At 56.2% G+C, this 10,819-nt stretch overlaps 1 protein-coding gene across 3 annotated transcripts in view; it reads right to left on the reverse strand.

Annotated features, from left to right (window-relative positions):
• PSD (pleckstrin and Sec7 domain containing) overlaps window positions 1–9,035 on the reverse strand; it is a 47,696-nt gene extending 38,661 nt beyond the window's left edge. For 2 of the 3 annotated variants that reach the window (XM_087767896.1, XM_087767894.1), the window contains exon 1: window positions 1,778–1,903. The gene's annotated coding sequence lies outside the window, so the exon portion shown is untranslated. Of the gene's footprint in view, window positions 1–1,777; window positions 1,904–8,937 lie in introns of those variants that run through there. The other variant, XM_087767895.1, reaches the window with a different exon arrangement.
• Between the last annotated feature and the right edge of the window lie 1,784 nt (window positions 9,036–10,819).

Genomic DNA, 10,819 nt, shown 5'->3' on the forward strand with positions numbered 1-10,819 from the left:
CCTGTTTAATATGTCAGTTAGTGTTTTTACAGTCTTTTTGCCCATTATGGTTGTGTTCACATTCAAGGTTGCTGAAGTTAACTGATAAATAATAAAGATGTAGGGTTTATATATTTCAAATTAAATTCCATTTTTTATCTCAACAGAGACTGACCCACATGCCAAGGAAAAAAGTTATCACAAGAAATAGCTGGCATCCAGTGTAACACAACAAATCTATAAAAAACAGCCTATCTCAATACATGTGAGTTATTGCTAAAATAACGGGGATAAGCACAGCGTGTCCTCCTGGTTATCAAAGAAGAATTATCAAATTCAGAGTAAAGGCCATGCCCGCCTGCGAGCCACCGAAGCCGGTGGCTACACCATCCAGCGAGTGAGCTTTTCTTTAATAATGAAAGGTAAAAAGCACAAATGCAACAGAGATGAAAAAATCAATGATGGAGCTAAGGCTTCCTACTTGCTGATTTAAACCGTGAATCAAATTGATGCTCTTTTTAAATCACTGTGATGAATGGGATGGGCTGTAAGGCACTGGTGGGCGGGAGGAAGCCTTGCTGGTCCCACTGCCTGAAGGCAGGAGAAGTCCTGCAAAGGAAAGCTTACAGGGAGGCTGCCCGGGCAGCCCAGGGCACGCGTTCAAAGAGAAAAACTCAGCAGCTGCAGTGTGATAGCCGGGAGCTGCACCTCAGTGGGGGATTTCATTTGTTCAATAAAACATCTCATACATACAAGAAACTTGCTCCTCCTGGCTGTCCCTTCTTAGTGGCCAAAGCGATGTCCAGGGATTTTTCCCCGCCCTTGCTTTGAGCTGCACACGCTGCAATAGGGGATGGCTACAGGCAAGCAGGCGCTTGCCTGGCTGAGCGGGGCGATGCGGGGTGAAGGCAGCAGACAGCAGGAACTGCTTACGCTGCGGGGGAAGCGCACACCCACGCCGGGGGAGCGTGGGGACGACGCGGAGGAGCTGGGGGAGGATGCAAGGGGAACGGGCAAAGAACGGGACAGGGATGGGAGGGAAGTGAGAGGTGCAGGGCTGGGGGCTGAATTCAGACGATGGGCCGTATCTGTGTGCCGGACACGGCACCGCTGTCAGCGGTGGTGGCAGGGAATGGGGGAAGCCAGGCTGTGGGTGCCGGCCCATCTGACAGCTGGGGCAGGATGGGCCCCAGGAGGTGCCTCTGCGCCCTGGAGGGACACGGAGCAGTTTCGGGGACGCACTGGTGACCGAGGAGGGGTGCCTGGCGGCCCTGGGGCTGTGGGACGAACAGGGGACCCCTTCCCGAGGGGGTGTCGGTGCGGGGGACGTGCCCACCCTCCAAGATGGGGCTGAGCCTGCCCTTCCCTCCCCGCCCCCCCCAGCCCGGCCTCCCTCGCCCGGCACCTCCCGTCTCGGCGGGATCAGCGCTGAGTGGATGTGACATCCATCCGGATGAGGAGCGAGCCCCCCCCGGCCAGGAGGGCCGGCGGAGCCGCCCGCTCCCCCCGCGGAGCCGCCCGCCGCGCCCCAGCCGGGCTCCCCCTGCCCAGGCAGGGGCCCCGCGCCCGTCCCGCCGCACCTACCGGGGGGGCCGCCCGGCGGCAGCGGCGGGCGGGTCCCGGCCCCGCCGGGCATCCCCCGGTGCCACCGCAGCCTGGTGCCGCCGCCCGCCGGTCACCGCTGCCGGGAGGGCGCAGAGCCGCCCCGGCCCCCGCAACAACTGCTGCAACTTTCCCCGCTCCGGCCGCCGGCCCCCGCCGCGCCCCGCTCCGCTCCGCTCCGCTCCCCGTGCCTTACCGGCAGTGCCGCCGCCGCCGCATCCTGCGCGCCGCTGTTCCGCGCTGCTGCCGCCGGCACGGCACGGCACGGCACGGCACGGCACGGCACGGCACGGCACGGCACGGCACGGCACGGTCCGCCCCGTCGGGCGCGGCGCGGTGCGGTACACTACGGTACGGTGCCACCGGCCCCGGCCCGCCGCTCCCCGCCGCGCTAATCCCGGCCCGGGCCTGTCACTCCGCCCCGCTGACAGCCCCGGCAGCCAATGGGAAACCCCCGCCGGGCGCCACGCCCCGCCCCACCCGGTGGCACCGGGACGCGCAGAGCGGCCGGCCCCACCGCGGCCCCGGGGCGCGTGTCCCCGCGGGCGGGCGGGCCCGTCCCGGTGCGACACCGCGCCCACCCCCGTGCCCCGGTGTGCATGTCTCCGTGTGCCACCCCGTGTGCCGCTGTGCATGTCCCCGTGTCACACCACGCACGTCCCCGTGTCCTGGTGTGCACAGCCCCATTCGTCAGCGTGCACATCGCCACGCGTAGCGTGTCCCTGCTCAGCAGCGTGCATGTTCCCGTGTGGCCGTGGGCACGTGTCCTCGTGCATGAGCACGCACGGCCCTGCGTGTTGTGCCCTGTACCGCAGAGCACAGGCTGTCCCCATGCCCCGCCACTGCGTGGGGACCCCAAGGACGAGAAGACAAAAGCTGCCGTGCCCTGGGACACCAGCCACCCCCAGTGGGCTGCTAGCCCTTGCCCTGGGGAGCAGGTCCCATGCTGGAGACTCATCTCTCCAGGGGTGGGGGGGTTGTGTCTCACTCCAAGCACAGCACAGCCAAGGTGTACCAAGTACCAAGTACCAAGGTGTCCCAGGCCACCAGGGACCTGACACCACTGTGTCACCAGCCACCCCAAGGATGGCAAATACAACCCCAGTCTCAGGAAACCACTTCATGCTACAAGGGGAAAAGCGCCCCACCCTTTGCATCCCACCCAGGGGCTCTGCCGGCACTGGAGCTGGGTGCCAAGGCAAGGGACGCTGTAGCGGGGCCCCGGCCACCGTGCTGCCACCGCGCTGGGTCTGCACGCAGCAGCCGCCAGGGCTGGCAGCCAGTGCTCCCTGCCCGCCCAGGCTGCCAGATCAATCCACTATTAAACAGCACTTTATTACCCAGCCCAGCAATCGTTTTTAAATGTGTGCAAGAGGAGAGGCCCAGGGGAGCTGGGGCCTCACGTGCATGCCGTGCTTGCAAGAGGGATTTGGGGAGAGCTGCCCCTCCTTACTGCTTTCCCTGCCTGCAGTGAACCCAGCTCCATGCCCACCTGCCCTTGCTGTCACCCAGAAAGTGCGTCCTCTTCTCCCCTCCCAGGCACGGGGACGTGGGGAGAAAGCAGCCGGCTCGGCAAGCTCTCCTCATATTTAATGCATTGAAGCACTGCCATTTTCTCCCTCCTTCTCCAGGCTTCTGTCTGAGCAGGGCCCCTCTCCCCCACGCCGGCGACCGTGGGTCCCTGAGCTGCCTCACACACAGCCAGCTTTCCTGCAGACTCTGAGAAGCTGGGCTAATTAGGGGCCTCGCTGCTGCAGGATCAATGACCTGATTCCTTCAGCAGCTTCTTGATGGCAGGAGCGCGGGGAAAAGGAAGGCTTTTCTCTAAGCTGCAGCCAGAGTGACAAATTTAACCAAGTGGAAGAGCTCTGAGCTTTCCCAGTGTGTCTGTACCAGGACAAGGCACATATGCACTGTCCCAGCGCCTGCAGGGAACCCTGCTGAGAGCTGCGAGGGGTAAGGGAGAGGTCCTCTCCTGCCACCCTGGCTGGAGATCCAGGCCATCCATGAAAAACACATTTCCTTCCAAACCATGTGTTTCCCCCACAGTAGCTGTTGCTCTCCCTACGGCTCTCTGCTCTGTATCCCCCTCACCTCTGCACAGCCCTGTAACACCTGAACATGTGTGCCCACATCCGTGGGTGGGGCCAGCGCTGACATAAGCCTGGCTGGATCAGGATTTCACTCTGGCTCCCCCAGCCCCTCCTGCTGTGAATCCTTCCCCAGCTGATGAGGGGCAGGGGGGAGCAGGGAATGCCTCCGGCAGATGACAGAGAAGGGGACAGGTAGAGTCCCCATGCTCTACCCCACAGCCCCAACCCAGTGGGCTTAGCTAGAGTGCAAAGAGTGCCACGCACTGGGAACCATCTTTACAGCCACTGGGGCACTTCAGCATCCAGTCCCTGCCTGCAGGTACCGCATCCTTCCTGCATGAGAGTCCAGCCGGTTCCATGTCATCCCTTTCAGCCTCCTGGTCTCTTGCCAGTTCCTCAAGCCTGGCCACAGGCAGCTTCCAGGAGTTTTCTTTCTAACTATTGCCAGCATTGCTCTTGCCCATCTTCACAAACCTGCAACTCCCTGCAAACTCCCTCCCGACCCCAGAAGGGTGTGGGTGTCACCAGGGCAGCACAATGAGGAACTGCTTACTTGGAAGAGACCAGCTTGGGATATCACATTGTCCTAGCAGCTGTACAGATCCAGATGACATTTGGATGGGGAGGAGGTAGACAAGGGCTCCCTCCCCAGCTGGCTCCAGGTGAGTGACACACTGCTGATCCTCAGCCTGTCCTGAGGCACACAGACTACTCCTGGTGGTCTCTAGAAAGCCATGTGGCACAGCTGGACCATGCAGGTGCAGCATCTGGTGGCAAGCACCAAGGTTTCCCAAGCCCGGCTCTGTGGTGGGTAACTGCATGACTTCTTAGCCATCACAACACATTTGCTCTCGCGGCCGCAAGTGGATGCAGGACAAGGGCAGTGGCATTCTCATCTTCGCTGTGGCTGCTCTTCCCACTGAGTGGTCCCCAAGCCCCCTCGGCTACTGGCTCTTGCAGACACATGGACACCGCTTTCCTTCTGGCCCAGCCACTCATGGTCTGGCAACTTCTCCCGTAGCTGCAGCCCCACTTGGAGCAAACATCTTGGTGCACTCTGGGCTGCTGCCCTGAGCGCAGGGGGGCTGTCAGAGCCATTTCCTTCGGCACAGCCTGTGCTTCAGGCACTGCAAAGGGCATAAGGGCCATATTCTGACTCACTGCTGCCAAAGTCAGTGGAGCTGTGCTTTGGCCTTGGGGTACAGCAGAGCCCTGGAAGTGTGGACAGCCACTCTGTCAGCAGGTGGGTGTTCCTCACCCAGCTCACTGGAAGCAACTCCAGCCCTGCAGGAGATGGGTCCCAGTGAGGGCAAGGGAAGCTGAACTCCCCTTATCTCTGCATTCTGGGCTCTGGGGCAACCAATTAGGTTGCATGGTTCCCTCAGGGCCTAGACTTAACTACACAGCTCTAATGACTGCCTTCTGCCTCCAGTGCCAACACACAACCACATCCTAGCTGTATATTAAAAAGCCACTACAGTATAAGCCAAGTCTTTGATGCGCTGATGCATTTATCTGTTATTCCACCAGGCTGGTGGTTAAGGATAAATGGTGAAAATACCCTTCCTTGACAGTGTTATACAAATGCTGCTTTACAGCTTACTCAGGGCAAAAAGGCAGTGCTGGAGATCCTGCCTGCCCCCCCTGCCCAAACCTCAGGCTTCTGCCCAGACCTGGATGAGGGGAGAGTACACCCACACCGTTCTGTGCCTCTTGCACCTCCCTTACACGGGGCAGGCACATGGGAGCACAGCAGGACTTTTCAGGGCGAAAGGTACTATGGAAGAGGACACAGACTGCAAAATGTCTTACCAGAGAGAAGAGCCAGTGCAGACTACAGTCTGTGCGAGGGATAGCTGCTGCCTGCGCGACTGCCAGAGCCCTCCCCAGTGTCCCAGCTCCCTACCTGGGGCTGCCCCTCCTGCAGGAGGGACACGGGCTTGGAAGAGCAGAGGTGAGCAGAGAGGAGGTGGCAAAAGCTGTGTGCTGGGCCTCAAAGTGAGCTGTAAGAAAATATTTCTGTGACGCCCCGGCAACACCTGCTGTTACAGAAATCCCCTGAGCCTGTCCCAGCCCTGGACAGCACCAGCACAGAGAGCAGGCTTCCCCCTGCACCAGCGTTGCTCAGTCAGGATGAAGGCAAAAATGCCAGCACAGTAAAACCTGTCCTGGGGATGTGGGAGGTGGGGCCTCAGCACAGCTTGAGCCATAAATAATTTCCCTACACAGCAGTTAGGGGAACAATTGTGTGGGAGTATCTCTTGGTAAAAAGATGCTCAGGGAAAAGATGGTCTTGAAGAAAAGCAGTGAGGAGATTTCTGGCTGGTGGGGTGTGCTCTGTGCTGGGGACAGAGCTTCCTGGGTGCCAGCAGGTCACTCATCAGACCCAACTCACGTGGTGAGTCACTGCAGCAAAGGGGCAAATTTAGTCTGAAACCGCCAAAATCACCAGTTCTCTGGTGTAGCCTCCCAGGACACAGCTTGTGCTGCAGCACAGATCTTTGGATCTGCTCTCCAGCTAATCTCTGCAACAGTAAGATGTGATCCCTTCCCCCATCTTCAGCCTCAAGATTCACACGGGAAAAGGTGTAAGGAGTAAGAGCAATGAATACAGGGAGTATTTTATGTGGAAAAGAGACAGCGAGCCGCAGGCGCGCACAGCCTGACCCAGCACAGGGAGAATGTGGTCAAATACAGAATTGTATAAAAGGCCTGGAAATCCTACAAGGTCAGTTAAGGGGGAATAATTACAAGCATAGCAAGGAAACTGAGTGAAGCCTGACAACATGGAGATGTGTGGAGACACATGCAAAGGACATGCTGAAAGCTTGGAAGCAGTGGATTCATGAGGGAGATGCTGCAGAACAGCCCTGCATTGGTGTGTAGCTAGGAGCTCTAAATGCATGTTCCTCTTCCAACCCTGACTTGCACAGCTTGGCCTTGATTTACTTCTATTTATTTTTTTTTAGCCCTGACTGTATCATCAGATTCTCTTCTCAAAAAGAGAAAGGGGAAGGTGGCATGTACAAGGAAGGTCTGAACAGGAGGCATGGGTTCCTGTTTCACCAGCTTAAGAGTGGCTCCTGGTGGCACTGTGCAATCTCAGCACTCGCTAAGAGCAGAGTTTGCCCTGTGAGCTCAACACCTTCTCCCATGCAACCAAGAAGTTCAGCTGTGGTCCACTCCAACCCTGAGAGTGACAGAGGGTGTCAGGCTTATCCTGCAGCCAGAGAGAATATAGACAGATCCTTTGAAAGATCCTGGTAAGAGTCCAAGGAAAACCAGTGTTGAGAGACTTTACCCAACTTCTGGGGTGCTGCATGCAGCTATCTCTCACATCTTAAGATGCTAACACTGCAGAGTTACTAGGGTCCTTGAAATGACCTTGCCTCTTGCTCCACCTGAGACTAGTAGAAAACTGTAAAGGAAATGACCCCAAAGTTGTTGCAAGGCTAAAGGTATTTAGCCAGCAAGGTGCCAAGCCATCAGATGAGAAGATAAATCTTAGGACAGAAGGTTAGTGTTGACTTGGCACCATACCAATCTCCTGAAAATAAGTCGTACCCTCCCACAGCACCAGCCTCCAGGGACCCCAGCAGGCTTAAGGAAACCCAGCCAACCTCTTAATATACTTTTGGCATGGTAATAACATGGAAATAACCACATTTTCAATGCAAGGGGAAAAGTCAATGGGCATGGGTGAGAAAGACTTGCCCAAGATCAACCAGCAAATCAGGAGCACCTCTGGGAACCAAAGCCTGGGTTCCTGACACGAGGCTAGTGCTTCAAACCACAAGGCTCCCTCCCTTCAGGCTCCAATTCCCTAAACCTCACCCCTGCTTCCCAAAGGATGAGGTCAAGACCAAACTGCTCCTCTAGACTCTTCAAAAGCACAGCTAGGCACCAGTGCTGCCTCACAGCAGTGGAGCTGGCTGAAGTCTCTGCTCACTTCAGGAGGATGTAGATGTCAGCAGGATCAGACCTGAGGCCATGCCCTGGCCCTGAGAGCAGCCAGCACCTATGTTTCTACAGAAGATGCAAGAAAGCTGCAGCAGCAGTTGTGAGCTAATCTCCTTCCTCCCCCCAGGGCTCAGCTTGGTCTCTCGTCACTACGGATCAGCTCAAGACCTGACGCAGGAGCCCCGCTGTCCCTCACAGGACATCAGTGGTCACTGAGATAACAGGAGAGCCACGGGACTGGCCAGTGTCCCCTGCACATTGAAGGTACCCGTGCTCAGCCCGGTACAATACACTTCCCCAGCTGCCCTGCAGGCACTGCCGGTGTCACAGCCCTGCAGTGCTTCTGGGAACAGGCAACTTCACATGCATTTGGTCTAAAACAATATCTTACAAGGGGACAAGACAGAAGTGACAGGCACTTGCCTGGTGAGTCATGACAGATGCAGTTCCCCCTTGAAAGGGAAGCACCTCCAAGCTCAGCTCACTGATCTTGCAAAGGGCACCCTCTTTAAGCCAGGAGCTGGGGCTGCCTGAATGATACCAGGCATGCACTGTGCCATGCAGCTAACAGAACATAAGCTGAAGGCAGGCCAGCTGGGTTCACTTAAGTGCTTGTCAACTCCATTTCCCCATCTCTCACAACCTATCTCCACCAGGCTTATCACTGAACTCATAGCACTTAGAGACACCAGTAGACTTACACATGAACAGGACCACAGCCCTTTTTATTTCTTTTCAGAATTAGGAGAACTGATGATTGATCTTACAGGAGCAGTTGTGATAATCTTTCCCACATCCTCTTTAAAATCTAGAAGCTGGCAGTTATCCAAGCTTATAACAGGAAGTTTTTAACCCAAGCTCTGCCCTCATCCTACTGCTTGACCAGCAAGGTGAATTCCCCTGGTCTCCAGGGACCCCCTCTGACATCAGAGCCAACTCAGGAAGCTGTTTTGGCAGACCAGTTTACAGTATTAGGGCTTAACTAGAAGCGTGCATCTAGCTGAAGCTTAAAAGTGAGACTTACAAGCACCTCTCAAGAAAAACACAGGCACACCTTAGGCAAAGCATATACCACCAGAAAGGCAGAAGCTTGATACAACTCTTGACTGAGATAGCAGAGCAGAACAAAGCTCTGATCCTTCAGTCTTGCCTGCTTTGAGTTGTCCCTTCACTGCTAAGCTACAGTAGATAACACCACCCAAGCCCTGTGCTACAGCGCTGTACAGCCATACCACAGCCACTCTGCATACAGAAAAACTTAACAGACATGAACACAAGAAGGGTACTGGTTTGGGACCCTTACCATTGGTGCAGTCCTAGGTTGCTAGCTCCACTGGACATCCTTATGGTGTAAAGCTATATCTCAGCATACACCCATACAATGCAGTAACAGGCTCTGATACTCTTTCTGCACCTCCAACTGACCTGTGGAGAAGAAAGAGAGCAGTCTGAGCATTTCACAACTGGAAACTGTCCGTGACTCCTAGTACATAGCACAAACACCTGAGTAGCCATAAGCTCAAACCTACCTACTAACTCCCCCACAGACCAACAGCTTGTCAGGGCCCTGAGGGCACTAATAAACCTTAGTGGCCCTAATCAGCCTCACCTGGAGTCTCCACCATTCCTGCCCATAGGCCCAGGGACTCTATTTAAGCTCAGCCTGGGGCTTTTAGTTACTGTTGGGCAATGTTGTAGGAGTGCTGGTCTAGCTCAGCTCAGCTCATGCTGGCTTATGGGCTCTGCTGATCTAGGTCCTCCACTGTGGGTTGATGTCCTAGCTGGACCTTAGCCCTACCCCATCACCGTGGCCTTGCCTGCTGATCATAGGGCTGTGTCTGACCCTGGATGACCCAGGTATTGAGTGCCCGGTCTCTGGCTGGTGAGGCTCCTGCCCTTTCAGGAACAGCCACCCTTGCTGTGCCCTGACACAGCTGGCATGTTCAGCCAGCTCTTCCCTATCTTGCTTTCACTCCCCTAAATGCTGAGACAGCAAACTCAGGGCTGCATTAGGCTTAGGGCACTGAAGAGGTTTATCAGAGCAAACACCCCACAGCACCTGCTGTGGTGTTGTGTTAGGGAACCTATTTTCAGGCTGCAGGATCTGAAAGCTGTTCATTGCCTCCTAGGGCAATGCTGACCATGAGACCTGCATCTGGAAAAGAGCCAGCACCACCTGAGAGGCTGCAGTGCCCCGGTGCTGGCACGGTGACTGCTGCTCAGCAAGCAGGCTGAAGAGAGTTGGATTAGATGTGATTCCTGAGCAGTCCCATGAGTGGCTCAGCGGAGACGGCCCTGCGCTATCCAGCTCTTGAGGCTCTGCCTTGGCACTGGGTATTAAAGGTAGGAGAGTCTTCACTTCCTCCATGGGCAGGGCCAAGCTTGTGCAGCCGCAAGCCAGGAAAAGGTTGGGATGCAACAGAGGCCAAACAAACACAACCTGGTCTCACTTCTGCCTCTGCTGTAATGGTGCCTCCCAACCCCCTTGCGGTACCCAGAATCTGTCTGGGCTGACTCTCAGCCCTCCTCCGAGCCCTGCTACCAGCAAGCTCCCAGGGAAGTGACTCAGCTGGATCGGATGAAATGAAAAACATAAACAGAGGTTGGTGTGGGAGCAGAGCAGGTCCCATTTGCCAGCCCAGGACACGTGTTGCTCAGGAAGGATAACAAGCAATCCACAACACAGCTCCTCCGAGCAAGGACTTGACACAAGCTGGGGGCTCCCAGCCAGGTCTGTTTTGGCACAGAAAGCCTTCAGTGAAGGCCAGATGTAATTGAGTGTTGCACTCCCTTGCTCGCTGGTCCTCCCTCACCTCCTATCCAGACCAAGACCACTATTTCAAAAAGCCTCCTTGTAGTCAGCTTCAGTCACAGTCATTCACTTAGAGGGGCAATGCTGAGGGACTCCCTGCCAGATGCCACACTTCTATTTCACAGCAGGAACCAAGAGCAGGGTGAGCACAAGGCTGAAACCTCCTGAGGGCAAAATGAACTCTCCTGGTCTAGAAGCAGGAACAGCACTCCCAGAGCTTTCTGTGCCCCCACTGCAGGGCAAGGAAGGGCCGTCCCAGGCCATGGCTGGGGGCATTCTCAACTCCTTTAGAAAATTGAAAATCCCTGTCTCACTGGTCCTTCTGTAAGTGAGAAAAGCACTGTGCTAACTCAGGGAGCCACTGGGACCCTCA

Source organism: Nipponia nippon, unplaced genomic scaffold, assembly GCF_047370975.1.
Source record: "Nipponia nippon isolate SJK-2023a ecotype South Korea unplaced genomic scaffold, ASM4737097v1 scaffold_3, whole genome shotgun sequence".
NCBI lineage: Eukaryota > Metazoa > Chordata > Aves > Pelecaniformes > Threskiornithidae > Nipponia > Nipponia nippon.